The following is a 27,141-nucleotide window of genomic DNA, read 5'->3' as shown; positions in this document are numbered from 1 at the left end:
ACATCAGATGATCAAGTTACACAGGTAATACCATATAAGAGCTTGTGAAATGACATATTCAATGTTCTACAACATTAGCTTCCAGGTAATCCATTACAATGCAAAGGTTATATTCTTTGGAATTAGAACCAGAGACATTGAACACAATGTCTTTGAGCCTTAGTTTTCAAGTTAGTCAAAATTAACAGTATTTCAGAGGGCTGTTTTAAGGATTAAGCATGATAACAAAAGGACTTAACAAAGTAACCAACAGACCTTAAGTGCGAACGCTGTTTAAGCATTGGTTTTCCTTTCTTTTTTCCAACTTAAAAGAATGATGTACAGGCCAGGCGCAGTGGCTCACACCTGTAATCCCACCACTTTGGGAGGCCGAGGCAGGCGGATCACAAGGTCAGGAGTTTGAGATCAACCTGGCCAATATGGTGAAACCCCATCTCTACTAAAAAATACAAAAAGGCCGGGCGTGGTGGCTCACGCCTGTAATACCAGCACTTTGGGAAGCTGAGGCAGGAGAATCATTTGAACCTAGGAGGCGGAGGTTGCAGTGAGCCGAGATTGCACCACTGCACTCCAGCCTGGGCGATAGAGTGAGACTCTTGTCTCAAAAAAAACAACAACGAAAAAAACAAAAATTAGCCTGGTATGGTGGCACGCGCCTGTAGTCCTAGCTACTCAGGAGACTGAGGCAGGAGAATCGCTGTAGCTCAGGAGGCAGAGGTTGCAGTGAGCTGAAATTGCACCACTAAACTCCAGCCTAGGCAACAGAGCAAGACTCCATCTCAAAAAAAAAAATGAATGATGTACTTCATAAAGACTAGAGAGACAATATTTGGACAGGTATTTGTCACCATGATCAAGACTGCACTGTAATGAAACGTTAAAAAGAGTAAGGACACATAAAATGCAGTTATTTAGAGAAACAGCAAATTTGATTTCAGGAAGAACCAACAGATAAATTGGCCAGTCTCATTTCAAAACAAACGAGACCAAAAAAAGCACAGAGAGAAAAGATATATGACACACTAATATTTTTAATCTTGGCTTTTTATATTCCAGTAGTGGAACCACATGCTAATTTTTTTTTCTTTTTAAACAGATAGGGCCTTGCTATGTTGCCCAGGCAGGCCTTAAACTCCTGAACTCCGGGGGATCCTTGTGCCTCAGCCTCCTGAGTAGCTGAATAACTATAGCTACGTGCTAGTATACCCAGTAAGTATTAAGATATATTTGAGATTTTAACACGAAGTAAAAATTATCTCTTAATATGAAAAAAGAAGAAAAATGAAATTTATGATTGGAATATAGTAACATGTCTGTATAATTTATCTTTTCAAAAACAGATCTAAACAAGAAAGGTTACTGAGTAGCAGAGATGTAAAACATCTAAAATCCATAAACCCAAGGGTGACAACATAGTAATTAGGGAAGGAGGATAAGAGAAGCAATTATTAACTTATAAATATGTAACGAAAATTGGTCATATAAAGAATGTTTTCTTAACATTAAATTTTAAAATGAAACAAAAGCAGTACATGGGGTGAAAAGAAATAGCAACTACCTTAACACTTGTTCTAAGTCCATTTTCTAAAGAAATTCAATCCAAAAAGTAGGAGTCTTTGCTATTTAACCAGCTGCAATGTTTAAGGATCAACATGATACAATTAGTTCTTGCTCCCAAGGATAACTACAATTGTATTTCAAACAAGAGTGCAAGGATAAATATGTGAATAGCAATCCTTATAAAAATACTACCATCATATAACTTTTTAAATTTAAGAAGTTTATACAACACATGTATGTACATTCTCTCACTTCATTTTTAGCACCTCAATTCTCTCAATTAAATCCTATAAAGTAGGTATTAAATATGTTTTTCAGATGAGAACTCAAGACCCAAAAAGATTAAGTGATTTATCTGTTACACAGCTAATACATGGGAGAGTCAGAATTCAAACCTGAGTCTACTTTAATACATGTAGATTTTTTTTTTTTTTTGAGATGGAGTCTTGCTCTGTTGTCCATGCTGGAGTACAGTGGCATGATCTCAGCTCACTGCAACCTCTGCCTCCAAAGCTCAAGCGATTCTCATGCCTCAGCCTCCCAAGTAGCTGGGAGTACAGGTCTGCGCCACCAAGCTCAGCTAATTTTTTTGTATTTTTAATACAGACGACGTTTCACCACGTTGGCCAGGCTGGTATCAAACTTCTGGGCTTGAGTGATCCACCCACCTCAGTCTCCCAAAGTGCAGGGATTACAGGCATGAGCCACAGCGCCCAGCCCCACATGTACATTTAAAAGGAAACAGTACTTGACAATATGGATGGGAGACAAAAAAGCAAAAGATGTATTTTTTAATTCTATAGATGTGAATAATTCTAATAAGAAAATGCAGCAGACATTTTCTGTGAAAGTAGTAACTCTAGTAGTAAAAAGTAATATCAATATTTGATTTCTCAGGGCCTGACATACATTAGGAACTTATTGTCAGTAGACTGAATAAATGAAGGGGATGAGTAAAGCAATGCAGCTACATAGTTTCTGGTGTCCAATTTTTAAAGGACATATATATAACAGGAGAGAAACATAAATATGCATATTTACAGATTAATATCATCAATCTTATAAGAACGTTATCAGAACAAACTACATTTTATAAGTAATACAAAGGAAAACCAAACAAGCCCATTGCCTGCATAAATTTAGGAGGCTAAACTAAGAAGAAACAAGAATATTACATGGGAAAGATGGTGTAATATTAACAGATGCAGACAAAATAAACAACTACTCACACCTCCTGTTTTGTATCCATCTTCTCCACTAAGGAGAATTGAATAAAAAAACTGGAAAAGGTAGAAGAAACATAGTTAAAAAGTAAATGAAAAGCAAATAAGAAGACAGAGAATATCTAGCCACTTTTAAATTTAGTTTTTTTCTGTGGAGCTTAACTAATCACAGGTCGGAATTAGGCATGTATGCATCTCCAATGTGTGGAAAACAATACTGGAAGAGAACAGTTTCTAATAAGCAATTTTGGACATGAAGAAAAACGTTTCCTAGAAAATATGTATCAAACAATCACAGAAGTTTCAAGTGTAAAAGTTTAATAATCCATCAATATGTGTCCATATCAAAGTCCAGAAGTTTTTATTTGTAAGATGGTTTAAAGGCATAAAAAAAGAAAAAAGGCTACACCAAGAGGTAATTTTATTTCCCTACAAGTGATGTTAAATTTTTATTATTAATAAATTTCTTTTTAGGTAGGCTAGTATAACTAATCCAACACTAGATTTTTTTTAAGCAAAATAGTATGGGAAAATATCCTGAAAATATTCTTAGGAATAAAATAAAAAAATAAAAACTCAATAATACAGCACAAGCAGGTACTGATAGCTGGAATAAACAACCATAACTTATAATATTAACCAAGAACTAAAGTAAAATTGATAAAATGTCTTCAAATATATTCCACAGGGCTCTATCATTACACTTCAGTCAAGACACTTACAAAAGTCAAATTGTGAAATGAATGTAGGACTCAAAGAATAATAATTAACATGCTGGATGATGAGGATTGTAAGGTTTCAACAGATTGAAAAGATGGGTAAAATAAACTAATTTTAAAATAACAGCAAAACCAGTGGTAGCTAACTTAGTGGAAAAAAAAGAAGCTTAATCTAAAGCCAATTAGGGAAAGCTGATTAATATGCTAAATTACCAAAGATAAGCTATGCCCCAAAGGTTCAAAAATTGAGTACGGGTAAAGTAGGGCTAACAGGAAGACTGACCATAGTCTACTGAAGCAGCAGCTAGACTCTCAGATTTCTCCCTGACTCTAGCCTAGCAACTGTCTCCTTTCCCATTATAGTACGAAAAAAAGGTTTATTTCTTAGAAAAGGTTATGAAAGGGTCCCTGGACCAAGAAGCATATTAAAACAGGTTGAGGGCAGAGATTACCATTGAAACAGAAGAAGGATTAAGTGAAAGCTGACATAATGAAATATGTCTAGGACTAGACCCTCCTTTCATCCTCAGTCTTCTTTCCTCATAGGGCATAACTCTGAAAGCCAGATAAAAGCACTGACAGATTTCTTTGGAAATCTAACCACTTTAAAAAATCTAAATATACAGACATTAGGTATTCCCCTATGGAAATGAGCAGATCTCAAATAGATAAGATGACATCCAACAAAGTCCACCCACATGCTCAGAGCTTCCAATGTACTTTTTTAGTGTTACTCTATTACATACGAGTAGTATGAAAGAATTGTCAGGAATTTCATTTGAAGAAAACATTAGACATAAAATACAGAGACTAAAACATACATAGGGAAAAATGACAGGAAGAAAACAGACCAGAGAAGAAAACAAAACATTAAAAAAAAAAAAAAAAAAGAATATTCTGAATGAGGTAAGAGGAAAATACCATAATCAAAAGCAAAAGGATGCTATCAAAATACAACAATCTGGAGAAACAAACAAAAAAAAAAACAGAAAAAAATCTTTAGCAAATTAAATTATGATAGCAGAAATAAAAAATACAATAGGTTTAGAAAAGGAAGCTGAAAATTTTTCCAAGTAGAACATAAAGGATATAGGAGACAAAGGGAAAAACAGAATCAGTGTGGTTCAATATCCCAACACAAGTTTCAGAAAAGAGAAACATAACAGAGAAAAAAGAGAATCTTAGAAACAATTCAGAAAAACTTTTCAGAACTAACACTCATAAATTTCAAAACTGAAAAGCAACTCCTCAAAAGCTAAGTACAACAGATAAAAATCACCTGGTGCAGTGGCTCATGCCTGTAATCCCAGCACTTTGGGAGGCCGAGGCAGGCGGATCACGAGGTCAGGAGATCGAGACCATCCTGGCTAACACAGTGAAACCCCCTCTCTACTAAAAATACAAAAAATTAGCTGGGCGTGGAGGCGGGCGCCTGTAATCCCAGTTATTCAGAAGGCTGAGGCAGGAGAATCGCTTGAACCTGGGAGGCGAAGGTTGCATTAAGCCGAGATCGCGCCATTGCGCTCCAGCCTGGGCAACAGGAGCAAAACTGTCTCAGAAAAAAAAAAAAAAAAAAAAACAGATAAAAATCAATGTACATCTAGGAAAGTTATTGTGAAATTTCCAAGCAGAGACACAAGAAAAGATCCCACAAGTTTCTTTTATATAAAAGATCAAAAACCAGAATGGCATCTGACTTTTTAAAAGCAAATTCAGAATCTGGAAGTCACTGATTAATGCTTCCCAAATTCTGAGGAAAAATCATTTCTAATTTTTCATCTAGAATTCTACATCCAGTCAGGTCTGAGTCAAGTTTGAGAGTAGAATTAAGATATTTTCAGATGAACGGGCCATCAAGTATATCCTAAATGTAGGGTTTTGTGTTTTTTTTTTAAAGAAGTAAGATATACTCCATCGATACAAGAGAATAAACTAAGACAAGAAATCCAGGAAAAGAATCCAGCAAAAGTGAGTCAAGGAAATCACCAAGATGATAGTCACATAAAATCAAGAGGCCTGGAGGGCCAGTACAGATATAAAGGCCTGAGGAAAGATTTCATAAAGAAGATAAAATTGACAGGATACCTAATATACAAACCTGAATGTACTGAAATGATTTTACATAACTTAGGGAGTATCTGATTAATCAGTGGCAAGTACATATCATTAATTCCAAAAAAATAGTATTTTCCAAGAAATTAAAAGTCAACATATACTAAGTAGCTAACCAAAAATTGTGTTGACATTTTAGAAATAAAACTTTTAAATGTTTACTTTAATGTTCTCTCTTAAGTCTCATGCAGGTTAATTTCTCAAATTACTAATGTTTAATAAGTACTAGCATTTCAAAAGCACAGTCATTACAATAACTGACATCTTACTACATACATAAAACAACTTCCATACACAGAAAATTCTGGGAGGGATGGAATTGGCAACCAAAATGAGTGACTGAGGCCACAGTCTCAACCAATCAAGGTTTATTAAGCCAGCTTTAGGGCCCATCCAGGAAAAACCAACACATATGTAACTGTTTTTCCAAAGAGATTTTCAGGAGGTTTCCTATTTATGTGTTTCCTTAAAGCGGGGCAGGCATGTAGGAAGAGGGGCAGGTAGGCAGTAAGGTGAATGGTTAAATTCCTGTGAGATTTTAATTGGTATCTAGTAAAAACTATATTTTACATAATATTAGGTGAATGAAGGAAAAACAGAGTAAAGGAAAAATCAATTCTGCAGACTTCTCTGGGTCAGTGGAAGAATGACTATTCTTGTCTCTGTTCTGCACCTGAGAAGGTAAGATTGTAAATGACATTATCAGTGTGGCACAGAACAGACCTTAGTTTTAGAAGCTTGACTTAGATTGTACACCTAAAGTTACAATTGGCATGTATCTGTTTGTGGGAGACCAGCAAAGCATTTGCTTTTCAATGATCTGTAGGGGAAGTCTTTCATAGATGCCTGAGGTCTTTTACTTTTACATGAGGATCTGGTTAAGGCATAATGTTAGTAACAGCTACTCATTTGAAAGAGTGTGTTGCATGACTCAGACTCCAGGATTAACTTTCCTTTTGCATAAGGAGTCTGGGGGTCCTGGGATTTTTAATTTCCTTTACAGAATCAAGTCTAGGCTGCTCAGCCACACAGTACCTGGCACAGAGGAAGTAATAAATATATATTTGAATAAATGAAAAGATCATATAAGGAAGTGTCTTCTCTAGATGTATTAAAAGATCTCACTGCCCCTTCCTAAATGCCAGGAAGCATTGTCGAATATCTATCACAGAAAACTAACGACAAGCAGACCCTAGGTATTCCTACTTTAAAATATTGTAACCATTTATAAATGACCCCACAATACATACAGTGACATATAACATATTATTTCACCAAGGCACAAATTTAATCACATATATTGCATGGCTTTTGTGTACAGGAAATAGTTGGTGAACTATTCATCCACAGTTCAAAACATCTATGGATTTCTCCTAAATCTCATCTTTTTGTGATCTCTACTTAGTCTAACATGATCTACTATTTCTAAAGTTAACAAAATGTAACAAAAAAGGTTACTGATAATACTGTGAAGGAAATGAAGAGTGAGTGAGGTGAAAGAAAGTGATAATATCTATAAATGTCAGGACCACTGCTAATACCAAGCTGTCATATGAAGAACTGGAAAAACCTTCCGTAAGAATCCAGAGACGTAATTATTAATGACAGAGCCAGGACCAGAAATCAGTCCTAACTTCTAAGCAAATAAATTTTCCAGCATACCTTATTACCCTTTCCTTGAGTTAGCATCTTCTTTTTAAAGACAAAAAATATACTGAGCCCAAACCAGTAATTTTACGTATGTTTTTATTATACATTTTATTATAATAGTCTATTTTGGTTTTCATAATACCCCACACTACACTAACTGTTCCAAATTGCTTCTTTCTAGGCCCAAGAGAACTCCAGAGCTCTAACGGAGAAAAGTAGATAAGAGCCATATCTTCCAACAGGAAACAATCCTAAGCATTTTCAGGTCTTAAGCACTAATCAACTTTCAGTCAACATTAAAACTACTTTTCACTGTTGAAACCATGGAGAAAGACAAGTAAATCTTGTTACTAATCAGTCTATGTCCCATTTAATGAAGAAGTTTTGGACTTTTCGTCCTCAGAGCAATGAAAGAATAAACTTCTGTTGTTTCCATCCACCAAATTTGTTGTGATGTTATGGCAGCCCTAGGAATCTAATACATTAAGTTTCACAGATATTATACTGAGTGTAAAAAGCCACTGAATGATTCCAGTTATATTAAGTTCAACAACAGGAAAACCTCATCTTTGGTGATAGAACTGAGATCAGTGGAACAGAGGGGCGGTATAGACTGGGTAGAGGTACCAGGTTAACTACAGTGAGTGAGAAACATGGTAGTTACATGAGTAGATACAAATGTGTCACTGATTTTTTTTTTTTTTTTTTTGAGACGGAGTCTCGCTCTTGTCACCCAGGCTGGAGTAGGTGGCCCAATCTTGGCTCACTGCAACCTCCGCCTCCTGGGTTCAAGTGATTCTCCTGCCTCAGCCTCCTGAATAGCTGGGATTACAGGTGCCCACCACCATGTCCGGCTAATTTTTGTACTTTTAGTAGAAACGAGTTTTCACCATGTTGGCCAGGCTGGTCTCGAACTCCTGACCTCAGGTGATCCGCCTGCCTGGGCCTCCCAGAGTGCTGGGATTACAGGCGTGAGCCACCACACTCGGCCTGATTTTTTTTTTTTTTTTTTTTTTTGAGGCGGAGTGTTACTCTGTTGTCCAGGCTGGAGTGCAGTGGCACAATTTTGGCTCACTGTAACCTCCAACTCCTGGGTTCAAGTGATTCTCCTGCCTCAGCCTCCTAAGTAGCTGGGACTACAGGTGCGTGCCACCATGCCCAGCTAAGTTTTTGTATTTTTAGTAGAGACAGGGTTTCACCATGTTAGCCAGTATGGCCTCAATCTCCTGACCTCATGATCCCACCTACCTTGGCCTCCCAAAGTGCTGGGATTACAGGCGTAAGTCACAGCGCCTGGCCCAATCTTTTTTTTTTTTTTTTTTTTTTTTTTTTTAAATAGAGACAAGATCTTCGCCATGTTGCCCAGACTGCTCTTGAACTCCTGAGAACTCCTGAGCTCCAGCTATTTGCCCACCTCAGCCTCCCAAAGTGCTGGGATTACGGGCTTGAACCACCATGCCCAGCCAAAAATGCGTTTTTTAAAAACATGAAGAGCTATGTACAACTGACCCTGGAACAATTCAGGGGTTGGGACTGAGGACACCCCGCCCAGTCGAAAAGCTGAGTGTAATTTTTGACTCCCCATAAAATTAACTGGTAATAGCCTACCGTTGACCGGAAGTCTTAACAATGACATAAAGTCAATTAACAAATATTTTGTATGTCTATTATATACTGTATTCTTACAGTAAAGTAAGCTAGAGAAAAAAGTTATTATGAGCAAGAGAAAATACATTTACAGTACTGTACTTATCGATCCCTAAATTTCTGTTCTATGGTATCATTCGAAATTTGTGAGATTGCACTAAACAACATTAAAAATTATGCAAGGACTGCGAGAGATCATTTCTTATTGCAATATGGTATTTAGTGGAGAGGTCAACTACTCACATGGAGATGTCAGCATCACACTGAGTTTTAAGCAGACATTTACAACATTTGAGTACAACACAGTAAAAACAGGACGTGGCTAAAAACCTATCACAGCATGTACTAAAGTTAATTTTATGTAGTTATGAGTTAATACTGCATCTTTATGTTTGTTTATATTTCTCTCTACTGTAAATAGTGCCATGTCACGTCTCTGTGTGGGTAAAGTTCTGATATTTTAACTTTTTAAATAGATTTGTGTATATTTTATGGTAGCAAATGATAAAACTAAGATGTACATATATTTTATGCATTTATGACATACCTAACATTTTCTAAATTTTTAAAAATATTTCTAGGCTACACGGTTCATCTATGAGTTTTTTCAAATTGCTGCAAATCTCTAAAATATTTTGCAATATATTTATTTAAAAGTATCTGCATATAAATTGACTCTCAAAGTTCAAACCCACATTGCTCAAGTGTCAACTGCACATAAGAATAGTGTATACGAGGGATGATATTGATTTAATTAAAATAAATAAGAAAAAGCCGAAACACAAAAATAGAGTATATCAAAACAATACCACAAAGTAGTTGCTAAATAAATTCCTATTGAAAGACTAAGCAGTTCAGTGTTACCTTAAGACAAGCCATTTTAATCAGGCAGACAAAGATATACAACACAATTTATAAATTTTAGAATGGTCTCATCTACAAAAGCGTATGTATATGTGTGTTATCTCTTAAAGAGGTAACAGGAAAAGAGGTCAAAGACAAGCAACCTTCACTATTTTGATGAGACAGAACTGTTTGGACTTTACCTGGTCTGCTGTTGAGTATCAAAAGAGGTTATTACTCTCTTTATGTTTTGCTACCTTAAATATATGGTATTCATGATAAATTTACCTCTGTTAAATAACATTCTTAAAATTTATGACATATTATAGTTTAATATGTGTAGATTTTAAGACAGGTTTTCTGAGCAGAATTACAAAATAGAGACATAATCTCATATTGTAGGAAAATTGTGGGCAACTACTGGCAAGGAGGAAGTCTTAGATTTATTCAGTAAAATAGTTTGCTAAACTTCTTTCTGGTGGGGGAAAGATTCTTCATAGCTATCTTATGCTGCCAGGTAACTTTTTCTTCCGTTTAGCTGAGACAAAAAATGGTTATCAAGCGATAAGATAATGAAAAAGTATTTTTTTCCTTGATAAGAAATACTAGAAATCTAAATAAAGCAAATATTTTAACTTTAGGAAGTATTTTAACTTTTCTCCCTGGATTTTTCTGTCAATTCAGATTATAAGCTGAATGAAAGAGTCAAAAATGTTTGTGGTAAAAATTAGAGAATTTCAAAATTGCTAACACTGAAAAATACCTGATAAACCAAAGATAAAAGGTTCCTTGATTCTATTTAAATGTGAAAAAGAACCATAGTGAAGAGTAACTGATACTGAAAGAATGAAAAATACCTACTTTTACAAAGACATTTGGATTTCTTAAAAGTATGCTATCAATACTGTAATTTTTTTTTTTTTTTTTTTTGACACGGAGTCTTGCACTGTCGACCAGGCTGGAGTGCAGTGGTGCGATCTTGGCTCACTGCAAGCCCCACCTCCTGGGTTCATGCCATTCTCCTGCCTCAGCCTCCCGAGTAGCTGGGACTGCAGGTGTCCGCCAACACGCCCAGCTTATTTTTTGTATTTTTAGTACAGACAGGGTTTCACGGTGTTAACCAGGATGGTCTCGATCTCCTGACCTCGTGATCTGCCTGCCTCGGCCTCCCAAAGTGCTGGGATCACAGGCATGAGCCATGCACCCAGCCAATACTGTATATTTTCTAGTATTAAACACTAAGAAAACTGAATCTACTAAACATTCTTAGTAAACAGTTTCTCTTTTTTTAACCTTAAAATGTATATTTTAGTCTGTGTATTATATATTCTGATTTAAAAATATCAATTTAGAGATCTCAAGTCTAACCAGGATCACCATAAGGCCAGAGTTTGTTCCCCGTAATTTTCTCAACTCTCATAATGTGAGCACCGTGCTCAAAAGGTAACTGTGATTCCAGTTACTGACATACAAGAAAAATCGAGATGCAAGAAAATCAGCCTATCAAAATATATATTAAAAATTTATTCTGCTCCGGGCACAGTAGATCATGCCTGTAATCCCAACACTTACGGAGGCTGAGGAGGGTGAATCACTTGAGGTCAGGAGTTCAAGACCAGCCTGGCCAACATGGTGAAACTTCATCTTTCTTTGCTAAAAATAACAACAACAACAACAACAACAAAACTCACCAGGTGTGGTGGCAGGTGCCTGTAGACCCAGCTACTCGGGTGGCTGAGACAGGAGAATCACTTGAACCCAGGAGGCAGAGGCTGCAGTGAGCTGAGATCAGGCCACTGCACTCCAGCCTGGGCGATACAGCAAGACTCTATCTCAAAAAAAAAAAAAAATTATTCCAACACTAGAGAAAAAAAAAGCTGTCCTGGATGAATTGACAAACAATAGGTTGGTATTCCCAACAAGGCCTTAAAAGTGAACTGAATTTAAGTGCATTTTTGCTTTATGTGCTGTGCCAACTTTGCAATTTAATCCTCTTCAGGATACAACTCCACTGACTCTGGAAGTGACTAAATGTTAACAGTATGACTTTGTGTAAACATATAGTTACTTAGAAAACCCCACTTAAGAATAAAATTTTTCCTTATATAAAATGACTTTACTATTAATATATAATATCACAGGTATTATGTATCAGATATACCTCATTATGATTAATCTTTAAATTTTAGTGTCATTATTCATTTTTTAAAAGCTGCCAGTTTACTAAATTATATAGCCCTTCTCCATCTAATAAAACCTTATCAGAAAGTACCAATATGAAAGATTAACTATTATGTGATATTAATAAACAGTTATCAATTATGCTTCCTTCAAAGCTTTTATATATCAAAATATGAAACTAGTTCTCACTTGTAATATAACTGGTATTACAAACCATTAGTTCAATTCATGTGGATTCAGCAAAACTTTATTATAGGTGTTTGATTTTTAAATTTTAATTTAGCATATTCTTAGAACTACTGATACTGAACATGACCTTTAAAAAAATCTTTTTATTTTTGTAAGGTGATAGGTACACACAGCCAAAACTTTCAATCATAATCCTCCGGAAGAACTAATTCAGTATATAAACCTAAGACATACAAAACAGTTACAAAACTGTAAAATGAAACTATGTAAGATCATGTTCCTTAAATTTTCCTTAAAATCGTCTCATAACCTAACACAATGAAAAACAACTGCAATGCCCTACAGAAAATAAGCACCTGCAGAAAAAGATACAGTCTGGCAACTGCTGATACTATCAATTCATCACTTCATTCTTAAACATTAAGGCAACTCCTTCCCCTTCCTGTACGCTCAATCCATGAAGTTGAAGAAAACAGAGCTTACAGTGTTTTTGCTGAACTCCCACAACTACACGGCTGAACCCCCACAACTACACAGCTGAACCCATTTCATTCTCTAAAGAAATACTGTCCTTCAGAGAAGAGGCTTTAAAGTGGATTCATGCAGTATCCTGCCCTTAGCGAGAAGTTCCAGATAGGATAACTGCTCTGTGATGCATTTAACCCCTATCAAAAAGCCTCTATTAAAAAATAAAAAAGCCAACCAAAGACGATACTTGCGATTAAATAACACTAAAATAAGAGAAACTTATAACAGTGTTTAAATTGTTATACATGATCATGGAAAACATGATCATGGAAAAAAAAACACACATCAAACCCTAATAACAATTAACTACATAGCCGAAGACATTCTAAATCTCAAAGTAACACATAATTCACAAAACAATCAGCATTTATCTTAGTTTTTTTTTTAATAATAAACATTTAAAAGTCATCTGAATTGCAATCCGTAATTGCAGGAAAAATCTATCTCATTTTATCCATGTTTTTCAATGTATTCTTAATATTTTAGAGAGCATGTGATATTATAAAAAAATAATTTAAACATTTCTTTGGCATGTTACTAAAGCATGAAAGGCCTGTCAAGTAACAAGGGGAAAACTGTCTTTTTGGCTGATCATGCTGTGCTGGCAATTTCTCAAACATCTGCTAAAGGTCAGATTTCCATTGCATGGAACCAATCAATGGAATTATACAATTCTCCTACCACTTTAAGAAGCTAAACAAAGAACACTATTTTACATAAGTAATGAAATATAACTTAGCTTTGTAATAAATTGTAGCAAAGCCACCCCCTTATCACAGAATTCACACATTTTAAAAATGCTTACAAAATTCTATTTGTTAAATTTTAACCTGTTTACTGTATTCATCAAATATGTATACAAAACTCTAATTTTCCTTTGGTAAAAACTAAACAATTGATTTTTCAATTTCACACTGCAAAAAGTGCTGCATGTTCAAATAAAATTTTATGGATGATTTTAACAATAAATATTTATCATTTACTAGTCTGAAAACATCTAACAGTGGGTCACTAAGAATACAGAATCACTTTGCAACTAATTCACATTACTAGGTGACTGAGTTTACACAAGAAGTTACATTATTAAAACTAAACTTGTCACAGGATCATACTGATTTCTCTGTGATCAAAGTGACTGATGGCACCTACTTTGAAAAAATTTTTTACCCAAACCATCTTGAAAGTATTTCACAGCCTACAACTCAGGAAACTTGCCCAATTATTTAAACAAGTAATTGAATGCAACCGGTTATCAAAGAATTGGAAGTTAAATATGTTAAGAAGCATGCTCAATGTACATACATAGATGACGTACTACTATATTGGGTTTGTAAAAGCAGAAATTAAATTAAAGCTCAACTTAAAATGCTTTTTCCTTCAAAGTACCACCCTAGTGGTACTTTGAGTAGTTAAATACTCAAATTGCTACCAAACTTTTAGTATGTATATTATGGCTATAAAGTGATGATAAAGATTTAAAATATGCCCCTTTTTATAAGCCTGCCCAATTACAAATGAACAATTTTAAATTCTGGATTAAAACACTTTGCCCAATGGCCCTCATAAAATTAGTGGGCAAAATCTGAAAACTCAAGTGACTACACAAAGACTTGTTAAAAAGCTTAATGTTAACATTTTGATAACACAGTAATCTTGCGCCTCATTTGAAAATATGGTGAAACTGACTAGGAAACGGATGGATACAACTGTCTCTGTGATTATGCTATATTCCACAGAAGTTCCATCATATTGTATATGTTAAATATTTCCTTCCAAACAATGAAAAAATAGAGAATTTACTTCTAATGAAACTTGTATTAAGAAAGTTAGGTCCTAAACAATCCACTCCCTTAAGGAACACTGCAAGGCAACTGGAATAAGCCAGTTATTGTCAACAATTAGACTGGTATCATTTTCCTGTGTAACATAGACAAGTTTTTATTTTTCAATGAACTTAACTATTTCAGGTCATAATTTTGCTCTAGTAAACCTAATGACTTTATAGAGGCTTAAAACTTAATTCTAAAGAAAGATCAACATTGAGACTACGTTAAATATTTTCCAAAAATATTCTCATCATAGAAAGATAAATAACCTTTAGCTTTTAAGAGGCTTAAATCAAAATCATATTGTTTTATTGTGTTACAGCAGTAGCTCAATAATTTAGGTATGCATCAGAACCTAATTGAGGGCTTTTAAAGCAAACTGCTTAGCCATACTGCTATAGTTTCTCATTCAGAAGATCGGAGGCAGGATCAGATAATTTGCATTTCAAACAAATTCCCAAGTAATGCCAATGCTACCTGGTCTGGGGACCACACTTTAAAAATTACCATACTATAGAATACTTATAAAATGCATCCTGACAAAATATCTCATCTATCCTGCATACAGTTTTGAAATTAATCTTCCCTTTAACCACATTTAAGAGGCACTAAGTGGTTATTCAGAAATTATCCCATGATTTTCCACTGCCAGTAACATCCAAATTTATTATGTCTGGTACTGAAGGTACAACAAATAAAACAATTAGATTTAATCTCAATTTTCCTTTATGGCTCAAAGGAAAGGATAACTTCACAATTTTTTCTTAAAGCCATGCCAAAACCAGTTAATATTTTCTATGCACTTATGTATCAGACATTATCACGTGCTGAGTTACAAACAATAAAAGGCTTACAGCAGAGAAATACTAAAAATAAATTTAAAAGGCCACCCTACTGAAAGGACAGACACATAAACAAATAATTAAAATATCATGTGGGGGTTTCTGCTTCCCGTATATTTAAGAACAGCATCAAACATTCCCATTAAAAATCTAGATAAGCGGCCTGGCATGGTGGTTCATGCCTGTAATCCCAGCATTTTGGGAGGCCGAGGCAGGGGACCACGAGGTCAGGAGTTCGAGACCAGCCTGGCCAATATAGTGAAACTCTGTCTGTACCAAAACTACAAAAATTAGCCAGGCATGGTGGCACGCGCCTGTAGCCCCAGCTACTCAGAAGGCTGAGGCAGGAGAATCGCTTGAACCCAGGAGGCGGAGGTGGCAGTGAGCTGAGATCACGCCACTGCACTCCAACCTGGGCAACAGAGTGAGACTCCATCTCAAAAAAAAAAAAAAAAAAAATCTAGATAAGGACCGGATACAGTGACTCCTGTCTGTAATCCTAGTACTTTGGGAGGCCGAGGCGGGTCAATCACCTGAGGTCAGGAGTTCGAGACCAGCCTGACCAACATGGTGAAACCTCGTCTCTACTAAAAAATACAAAAATTAGCTGGGCATGGTGGCAGGCGCCTGTAATTCCAGCTACTCAGGAGTCTGAGGCAGGAGAATGGCTTGAACCCGGGAGGCGGAGGTTGCAGTAAGCCAAGATCACACCATTGCACTCCAGCCCGGGCGACAGAGCAAGACTCTGTCTCGAAAAAAAAAAAAAATATATAGATAAGATATACTTTAAGTTTGGGGGTTTTAAGCCATGTACTAATAAAACAGACAAGAACTACCGAGCCAAGACCTGAAAAGGTGAGAAACCCAGGGAGAGAAATAAGTAAAGCACTGTCAGCTACTTTTGTCCTGGGGTTGAAAGGCCAAGAAATACACTTGGTGGCTTCTACAGAATAGATCTAAAAAAGTCCAAATCTAGGGTTCCAACAAAGGTAAAGACCCTGATTGAGTCAAAATTCAGAAAGGCTATATCCTGGGAGCAAAAGTGACCCAGAATTAAGTCAGTTCCTTTATGGTCTGCAGTCCAGCTTTGAGTAATCAAGGTGGCTTAGAAAATCTCAAATCACACTAAGAAAAGGATAGTTAATCGGACAATCCCTATCACCAGGCACATGGATGAAAGAAATACAAATCCTCCATGAAAAAAAAAAAAAAAAAAGGCCAGGCGCAGTGGCTCACACCTGTAATCCCTGCACTTTGAGAGGCCAAGGTGTGCAGATCACAAGGTCAGGAGTTCGAGAGCAGCCTGGCCAATATGGTGAAACCCCGTCTCTATTAAAAATACAAAAATTAGCCAGGCATGGTGGCGCGCGCCTGGAGTCCCAGCTACTCAAGAGGCTGAGGCAGGAGAATCGCTTGAACCCGGGAGGCAGAAGCTGCAGTGAGCCGAGATCACGCCACTGCACTCCAGCCTGGGCAACAGAGGAGACGCTGTCTCAAAAAAAAAAAAAAAAAAAAAAAAAATCACCCCAGACATTAAGTTATTTCTACAACTAATTTTTCAAATGAAGGGCCCAGCACACAATCACAGATAAACAAGTACATGAGAAAATAAGGTGACATGAAGAAAAACCAGCAGAATCAATAAACAACAAAATTTGTAAGTATTTCTGTAAAACTAAATGCCAACAAAAGTACCACATATGAAAATCTGTGAACACAGTGTAAGAATAAAGGGGAAAATCTAAAGGCTCAAATGGGCCTTTAAGGCCCATTTAAAGACTAAAAAAGGGCTGGGCATGGGGGCTCACATTCTGTAATCCCAGCAGTTTGGGAGGCGGAGGCAGGTGTAGCATAGATCGCTTGAACTTTGTAGTTCAAGACCAGCCTGGACAACATGGCAAAACCCCGTCTTCACATAAAATACAAAAATTAGCCAGGCATGGTGGCACACGCCTTTAGTCCCAGCTACATGGGGGGTGGGGGGCGCGGGGCAGGGGCTGAGGCAGGAGGATCACTTGAGCCCGGGAATCTGAGGAGGCAATGAGCGCCTGGGTAACAAAACGAGACCCAGTCTCAAAAAAAAAAAGGAGGCTGGGAAAAAAGAATTAGTTAAGAATCCACCTGACAAAATTAGAAAGAGAACTGCAAAACAGACAAACTCTAAGAAAGTAAAAGGAAAGAAAATAAAGAACAGAGCAGAAATCAACAAAGTACAAAACAAACAAAATCAACAAAGTACAAAACAAACATTGTATAATGGAGACCGAAAAACCAAAACATGCATTTTTGAAAATATTAATGAAACTGATAACTTTCTGGTGAGACTAAAAAAATCCCAACAAGACAAAAAAATGAAAAACACACTGCAGCAGATCTTAGACATCGCTTATAAGATGCAAACTCAGGCCAGGTGTGGTGGCTCACGCTTGTAATCCCAACACAATGGGAGGCCAAGGCAGGTGGATCATCTGAGGTCGGGAGTTCGAGACCAGCCTGACTAACATGGTGAAACCCCATCTCTACTAAAAATACAAAATTAGCCGGGCGTGGTGGCTCATGCCTGTAATCCCAACTACGCGGGAGGCTGAGGCAGGAGAATTGCTTGAATCTGGGAGGCGGAGGTTGAGGTGAGCCGAGATCGCCCCATTGCACTCCAGCCTGGGCAAGAAGAGTGAAACTCCGTCTCAAAAAAAAGATGCAAACTTAAGATGGCAAAACTATATAGAGCAAAGCAAGAAAATTATTGCCATAAAATTGGCAATTATCTCTAGGTAGAAGAGATTTGTGATGATTGGGAAGTTGAACTGGTGGAGGTTCTGGAGTGCTGGCAATATTCTAGTTCTTGACCTGGGGGATAGTTATACAGGTGCTCTTCAGAATGATTAGTTGAGTTGTACATTTGTACTTTGTGTACTTTTTGTTACTATTTTGAACTGCTGTGCTCCTTCCCAATTAATATATTGAAGTCCTAACCCCTGATGTGTCTGACTATACTTGCAGATAGGACCTTTAAGGAGATAATGAAGAATAAATGAGATCATATGTGTGAGACCCTGAAGTGAAATCTGATTAAGACTGGAGTACTTTTAAGAGGAAGAAATATCAGAGCTTCACTTCCTCTTTGCTTCTCTTACCCTGTCATACACAAGAGAAGGCCATGTGAGGACATGGCAAGAAAGCAGCTTTCTGCAACCCAGGAAGAGAGCCCACACTAGAAACCAACCCTGACGACACTGTGATCTTGAATTTGTGGCCTCCAGAACTGTGAGAAAATTAATTTCTGTTTTTAAGCTACCTGTCTATGATATTTTGCTATAGCAACCCTAGCAAACTAATACAGTCCCGTTTCACTTTTTAAAAGATTAAAAATACAAGGTGTTAAATTAAAAGATAAAAATACAATGAAACATTTTTTGAAATCATAGAAGAGAGAGACACCATTTATTATAAAAACAATGTGTATTTTAAAAGAAGGGGCTGGGCGCAGTAGCTCACACTTGTAAACCCAGCACTTTGGAAGATCGAGGTGGGTGGATCACCTGAGGTTGGTAGTTCAAGACCAGCCTGGTCAACATGGTGAAACCCCAGTTCTACTAAAAATACAAAAATTAGCCATGTGTGGTGGTGTGCGCCTGTAATCCCAGCTACTTGGGAGGCTGAGGCAGGAGAATCGCTTGAACCCAGGAGACGGGGTTGCAGTGAGCCAACTGCACTCCAGCCTGGGCAACAGAGCAGGACTCTGTCTCATGTCTCATTTAAAAATAAAAAAAAAGAACACTTGCCATTTGCTCATGTTAATATGGCAAATAATAGATCTATTTTACCTTTTTCACACTTCCGCTTACAAGATTTCCTCCATCTGGAATATCTTATATTTTCTACTCAGCCCAAGCACTTTTCTTCAGAACATTAATTCTAATCATATATATTCAAAGCAGGAGTCTCTACTGTAGACCCACTCAATGAACATTAAACATACTGGACTTCCAAACTATATGCTACTTTTTGCATAGAGAGCATGAGGGCAATAATATGCTTCCTGAATTTGATTACCACAAAAATAAATAGTGGAACTTGGGAAAGTTTAAATCATGGGCACAGAAAATATTCAAATGGATGATATAGCCTTTGCCATTCCATACTAACGAGAGGGCAGTTTAGTGAAAAGGTATTCACATGTACTTTTTAAAAAAATTGTGATAAGATGTATAATATAAAGTTAATTTAACCATTTTTAAATGTATAATTTAAGGGCACTAAAATAACTTCACACCCTATGTCAACTGTCGCCACTGTTACCAAAACTTTTTTTTTTTCTTTTTTTTTTGAGACTGAGTTTTCGCTCTTGTCACCCAGGCTGGAGTGCAATGACACGATATCGGCTCACTGCAAACTTTGCCTCCTGGGTTCAAGCAATTCTCCAGCCTCAGCCTCCTGAGTAGCTGGGATTACAAGCATGTGCCACCACACCCGGCTAATTTTTGTATTTTTCATAGAAACGGGGTTTCACCATGTTAGCCAGGCTGTTCTTAAACTCCTGACCTCTGGTGATATGCCCACCTCGGCCTTCCAAACTGCTGGGATTACAGGCGTGAGGCACCGCACCTGGCCCAAAACTTTTTCATCATCCCAAATAGGAACTCTGCATCCATTAAGCAATAACTCCTCATTCTCATCTCCCCTCATCCCCTGGTAATCACTAATTTACTGTCTCTATGAATTTGCCTATTCTAGATTTAAGTGGAATAATATATCTGTCCTTTTGTGTCTGGCTTACTTCACATAGTACAGTGTTTTTAAGGATTATCCATATGTTGTATCATGCCTCAGAACTTCCTTTTTAGGCACCAATGATATTCCACTGTATTATATAGCCACCTCACTTTATTTATCAATTCCTCTGTTGCTGGACATTTGGGTTATTTCTGCCTTTTGTCTATTGTGAATAATGGTACTGGCATACAAGTATCTGTTTGAGTCTTTCAGTTCTTTTGGATAAATATGTAGAATTGAAATTGCTGAGTCATATGGTAATTCCATGTCTAGCTTTTCAAGGAATTGCCAAGCTGCTTTCAACAGTGGCTAAACCATTTTATGTTCCCATCATCAATGTATGAAGGTTCCAATTTCTCCAATCCTCTCCAACACGTGATATTTTCCAGGTTTTGTATTTTTTAAAAAAATTATAGTCATATTAGTAAGTTTGAATCTCACAGTGGTTTTGATTTACATTTGTGTAAAGATACTGACGATCTTGCCTTATGTTTAATGGCCATTTTCATATCTTTGTAGAAATTTCTATTCAAGCCCTTTTCCCATTTTAAAATTGGGTTGTTTTCCTGTTGTTGAAGTTTTAGAAGTTCTTTATATATTCTGCATATTAAACCATTGTCAGACATATGATTGTGTGTATTTTTTTAATTAAAAAATGGATTTTTAGAGACAAGATCTTACTGTCAAGCATTATCGTGGTTCACTGTAACCTCATGAACTGAAGTGACTGAAGGTGTAATCCTCCTGCACCTCAGCCTCCTGAGTAGCAGCTGGGACTACAGGTACAAATCACCATACCCAGCTTTTTTTTTTTTTTTTTTAAGTAGAGACAGTGTCTCGCCATATTGCCCACGCTGGTCTTGAACTCCTGATCTCAAGCAATACCCCCGCCATGGCCTCCCAAAGTGATGGGATTACTGGCATGAGCCACTGCACATGGCCTGTATTTTTGAAATGAAAAACAAAATCACACTTCATATGAAACTATTGTTTATATGGAAAAATCAGTGTTGTTTTAAAGTGGCTTGCTCAACATCATCTTTAACTTACACAAAAACCATTATTATTTCTTTTTTTTTTTTGAGACCGGGTCTCATTCTGTTGCCTGTGCTGGAGTACAATGATGCGACTGTGGCTCACTGCAGCCTCGACCTCCTGGGCTCAAGCAATCCTCCTATCTCAGCCTCCCAAGTAGCTGGGATTACAGGTGTGAGCCACCACGCTTGGCCCAAAACCCATTATTTTAAATAATCTGGATCTATCATTCAGACCTGAACATCATGATAAAAGGTATTACAATTTCTTGAGAAAAAAGTACAAACTGCTCAATCAACAAAAGCAAACTCTCGACACCAGATTTTCTTTACTCAGAGAAATAAAAGTGATGATACATTTGGGGTATTATAAGACCACATTCAAATCTGCAATGGGACATCAAGAAAACTTTTTCAGAACTGAACACAATCAATGAGTAAGTTAGAAATCCTTCCGCCACTATTTCTCATGCTGAAACATTCAACCCTTCAGCTTTTAACTGTGGCTGCTCACCAACTTACCAGCTTGAAAATATCTTTCCATAATTTCTACTCTATTACACAGAAACACCTAGAACTACAGGACACAGGCACTAACTACTTAACTGCTATTTCTAATTTTAGAAATTCACCTTATTTTCTGGGAAAAAATAAAAGTGGAAAAGATGGGAACCCTGAAGTAAAATATAGGTATAAATACAGATAAAATTTTGAACAACTGCAAATATTTCCTTTAAACTAACATGAAACTATTAATACTATACCCTTAAATTATAAAAAATTTTAAAACTGAATTTTGATATAGTCAGGCATGCAGGGGAGGCCAGAAAGCCAAAATTTTTAGGTGAATTTTAAAACACAGTAAAAAATTCAGTGGTAGTTTAGATCTTATGAGATTAAAAGTCTCTATACAATCTACAAAGAAATAAGGAGTGATGAAACCGCTCCTGTGAATTCTCTAAACCATGTCCAAACTGCATATCACATGACAAAATCTCAGTCAAAACTGAAAAGTCTGGGCGCAGTGGCTCATGTCTGTAATCCCAGGACTTTGGGAGGCCAAGACAGGCAGATCGCTCGAGCCCAGGAGTTCAAGACCAGGGTGGGTAACATGGCGAGATCCCATCTCTACAAAAAATAAAAAAAATTAGCCAGGCATGGTTGTGCACACCTGTATCCCAGCTACTTGGGAGGCTAAGGTGGGAGGATTGCTTAGGCCCAGGAGGAGAAGGTGGCAGTGAGCCAAGATTGCACCACTGCACTCCAGCCTGGGAAACAGAGCAACACCCTGTTTCAAAATAAAAACACAAAAGTTGAAACAATAATTAAACATTTTATATGACCGAATACTCTGCAAATACATTCCCCTCAACGGAAATATATTCTATGTGAGTGTTCTTGAATTTGGAGATATGCAAAGGCCAAGGACACAGTCCTACTGAATGTCAATGTTTACTATGTAAGTTAGGGAAAACACATACACAGGAATAAGTTTAAAAACAAATTTTAAGACATTTTTGTAGGCATTATTTTTCTATATTGTTCTTCTATATTTATTTTTCAGTAAGATGTAAAAGGATGTGACACAGTGCATTTAAGAATTTCTTGCCAGGCCTGGTGGCTCACGATTGTAATTCCAGCACTTTGGGAGGCCAAGGCAGAAGAATTGCTTGAGGCCAGAGGTTTGAGACCAGCCTGGGCAATACAGCAACACCCACCCTCTCTCTACAAAAAAATTTAAAAATGAGCCAGGTGTGGTGGTGCATACTGGTAGTCCTCACAGGATCCTTGGGGCCCAGGAGTTCAAGGCTGCAGTGAGCTATGAATACCACTGCACTTAAGTCTGGGCTACAGAGCAAAACCCTATCTATTAAAAAAAAATTCTTAAACGTAAGAGACTGTATTATTACTACACAGTAAATATAAAAAGACAATGACACTTTGGGAGGCCAAGGCGGGTGGATCACGATGTCAGGAATTTGAGACTAGCCTGACCAACATGGTGAAACCCCGTCTCCACTGAAAATACAAAAATTAGCTGGGCGTGGTGGTGCGCGCCTGTAATCTCAGCTGCCCAGGAGGCTGAGGCAGGAGAATCACCTGAACCCAGGAGGCGGAAGTTGCAGTGAGCCAAGATCGCGCCATTGCACTCCAGCCTGGGAGACTCCTTCTCAAAAAAAAAAAAAAAAAGACAATGGAATCATCCCCAACACATACCTTAGCCACAGGTTACTTACTATCCTTATGAAAATCTCATTTCACAAGAAAGAAAATGAAATATATGAAGTTTTTTCCTTTTCACCACTAGTTTTAGAAGTCTTACTCTGAGTATCTAGTGTAAGATAATATTTTCTCCAAAAGACAAAAAGATAGAAAATTAGTAATGTACTTGGCTTCATGACTCCATTACTGATTTAGCATAGTTAAAAATACACTTTATCATCAAGTATAAAACTAACCAATCAGATGTTTTAATATTCCCTTTGCTTCGATTATTTCCTTAAAAAGCACAGATTTAAAAATAACTTTAAGACATCCTCGTTAAAAATAAGTATCATGGTTTATAATGTGGTTTGTGTATATAAGTAATGCCGTCCACACTTATAACAGCATTTGCTATACACAACTCTTTTAAGATATATTAAGACAGCGGACAACTCATGGCAGTGGCGGCAGCAGCTGCTTGGGCACGGTGCAGTGGTGACTGAGCTACGAGCCTGGCGGCGTGTGTTCACCAAGCTCCGGTCCCTGCGTGTCTCCCAGAAGGCGGTGAACACCTGGTCCCAGGAACTGTGGAGCCCACTCCAGCCGGGACGATGGTGAAGTATTTCCTGGGCCAGGGCGTGCTCCAGAGTTCCTGGGACCAAGTGTTCACCGCCTTCTGGCAACAGTACCCAAATCCCTATAGCAAACATGTCTTGACGGAAGACACAGTACACCGGGAGGTGACTGCTGACCAGAAACTGCTGTCCTGGCAACTCCTGACCAAGACCAACAGGATGTCCCACTGGGCCAAGCGACTGTTTCCTGCCAATGTTCTTCATTCAGTGTACATCCTGGAGGACTCTATTGTGGACCCACAGAATCAGACCATGACCACCTTCACCTGGAACATCAACCATGCCCGGCTGATGGTGGTGGAGAAACGATGTGTTTACTCTGTACGAACTCTGACAACAGTGGCTGGACCGAAATCCGCGGAGAAGCCTGGGTCTCCTCTAGCTTATTTGGTGTCTCCAGAAGTGTCCAGGAATTTGGTCTTGCCCAGTTCAAAAGCAACGTGACCAAGACTATGAAGGGTTTTGAATATATCTTGGCAAAGATGCAATGCAAGGCCCCTTCTAAAACACTTGTTGAGACAGCCAAGGAAGCCAAGGAGCAGGCAAACGAGATGGCACTGGCAGCTACAGAGAAGGCAAGGACCTCACCAGCAAGGCAGCCACCTAGAAGCAGCAGCAGCAGCAGTTTGTGTGGCCAGCCCATTGCCACCACAGCATCCCAGACAGTTTGGCTCTGTGCCGTCCACTGTACTTTATCATTAAAAATCAATTGCCAGCCCTAAAAATACACACACACACACACATATATATATTAAGACAGCTGATCAATTACTTTACCAAACATCATAGATTTTATGAAGGAATTCATATGAGAGGAGGGGACTAAAAAAACAAGTCACCTTAAAAACAGGAAAACATTTTTCTTTTTACAGTAAAGAAACTACATCAATTACTTTTTTTAAATAAAATTCTCCTTTGCAAATGTATATACTTAAGTTTGCATACTAAGAATATTCTTTGTAACTGATTTCAATTACACAGTGCCAGTAAAGAATATTTTTCTCTAACTTGCATTAATATTGACAAAAGATCAATTAACGAAATTTTACAAATTATTTCACAAAGATTACAAAAGACTCATTCATTACAAAACATTCACTACTTGAAATGTCAGAACAGTGTTCAACAGGTCAAAGAAATCCACTGAATGTTTCTGTAGTTCTGATCCTTAAAATTCCTTTCTTGATGTAGTAGGAACTAAATCTGCACAGAAGCAGGGCTTTGGAATAGATGAGAAACTTTTCAGTGACTATAAGCAGAAACATATACTGGAACAAAACCATTCTTCAGTTCAAGTCACCATTGATCATGATTACCTCACCAGTTAGACTATGGAAATAAAACATAAAAGAAAATTAAGAACAATGAAAAAAAGAGAAAAAACAATAGGGCAAGAAAGTAAAACTCAAAAATGCTAATTGTTCAATACCATGTATCTTATCTTTCCCTTATCCTTGACTTTTATCTAAGTATTTCTGAAATACCCATACTATTATAATAATAATACTCTTATCTAAGTCTCAGAATCTAACGAGAAAAAAATACTCGGTCAAGGTAAGCCAGGTTATGTAGCTACACAAAGAACCATAAAATCTCTGGCTTAAAATAAAATTTACTTCTTCAGGCTGTCCATTCCTTATTGACAGGTCTTTCTTTTGGTGGGGGGGAGGGGCACGGAATTTCACTCTTGTTACCCAGGCTGGAGTGCAATGGCACGATCTCAGCTTACTGTAACCTCTGCCTCCCGGGTTCAAGCGATTCTCCTGCCTCGGCCTCCTGGGTAGCTGGGATTACAGGCATGCACAACCACACCTGGCTAATTTTATATATTTAGTAGAGACAGGGTTTCTTCATGATGGCAGGCTGGTCTCGAACTCCTGACCTCAGGTGATCCGCCCACCTCAGCCTCCCAAAGTGCTGGGATTACAGGCATGAGCTACCGAGCCCAGCCTGCCAGGTCTTTTTTAACTCAGTGGGAAGAGCACCTCAAAATGTTGCCTCAGGATCCGAGGACGGAAGAAGAAAAAAAAAAAGACAGCTTTGAAGATCTCATACTGGAACTTAAATACTGCAGCAATATTAGGATGCACAATTTTCTTTCAAGCATCTGTTTTTCTCACAACTCACTTATTGGCCAGAATTAGTCACAGCCCCTAACATGAAGGATGAGAACAAAAACTATTTGGTAAACAGCATTAATGACCAACACAGATGCATAAAACGAGTTGCTTTGATACTATGTTACATAGGCTTTGAGATTCAAGGCAAAATTTAAAGTAGCCTGCAGGGAAAATGTTGTGAGCAAAGGTTTTCCTATTCTAAAACATTTGCCAGTTGAGAAAGCAGCACCTTGGCATCTCAAACAAGTATGAATACTCAGCACAATCAAAATAAAAAACCAAAGCAAAAAGAAGAATCATCACTATGCCTCTTATTATAGCACTATATTACTACAAATAAGAATGTTTATGATTTTAGTATCTCTAACTGAATGCTCCAACAGCATTTAAATTCACCCACTCAATTTCCTCTCAAGACACCATCCATATATATTCAACAAACCTATTCAGAGTTCCTACTGTGAGCTACTTGCTATCCTAGCCATTGTAAACAGGTAAGTAAGCTCTTATCTAAGGCCTAAAAACTCTATCCCATTTCTAAATATCCAGATTCAATATTAAGAATTTAAAAATCATGTTTATTTATGCACAACTATTTCTAAAGCCACTTTTTTGAAACGTTGGTATGGTTCCAAGACAACTCAATGGGAGAAAGAAGAGTCTCTTAAATAGTACTGGGACAACTGGGTTTCCATATACAAAAAATAAAGTTGGGAAATTACTTCACACCATATACAAAACTAACTCAAAACAAATCAGAGACCAATATGTAAGACCCATAACTATCAAACTCTTAGAAGAAAACATATAAGAATATCTTTGTGACACTGAGTTGGGCAATGGTTTCTTAGATGTGACACCAAAAGCACAAGTAACAAAAGAAAACATAAATTGGGCTTCATCAAAATCAAGAGTGAAAAGACAAGCTAAAGAATAGAAAAAAAATTTGCAAATCATTATCTGATAAGGAAGTTGTCTTAACAACATGCTACAACATGAATAAATCTTGAGAGCATTATATTAAGTGAAAGAAAGCTAGATGCAAAAGGGCACA

The 27,141-nt window shown here is 37.3% G+C and overlaps 1 protein-coding gene and 1 pseudogene across 5 annotated transcripts in view; one reads left to right on the top strand and one right to left on the bottom strand.

Moving 5' to 3' along the window:
• Positions 1 to 27,141, bottom strand: part of JMJD1C (jumonji domain containing 1C) — a 348,302-nt gene that overhangs the window by 227,722 nt on the left and 93,439 nt on the right. The window lies entirely within an intron of this gene.
• Positions 23,944 to 25,295, top strand: LOC101141190 (PRELI domain-containing protein 1, mitochondrial-like; annotated as a pseudogene).

Source organism: Gorilla gorilla, chromosome 8, assembly GCF_029281585.2.
Source record: "Gorilla gorilla gorilla isolate KB3781 chromosome 8, NHGRI_mGorGor1-v2.1_pri, whole genome shotgun sequence".
Taxonomy (NCBI): domain Eukaryota; kingdom Metazoa; phylum Chordata; class Mammalia; order Primates; family Hominidae; genus Gorilla; species Gorilla gorilla.
This window is presented reverse-complemented; position numbering and strand designations above follow the sequence as displayed.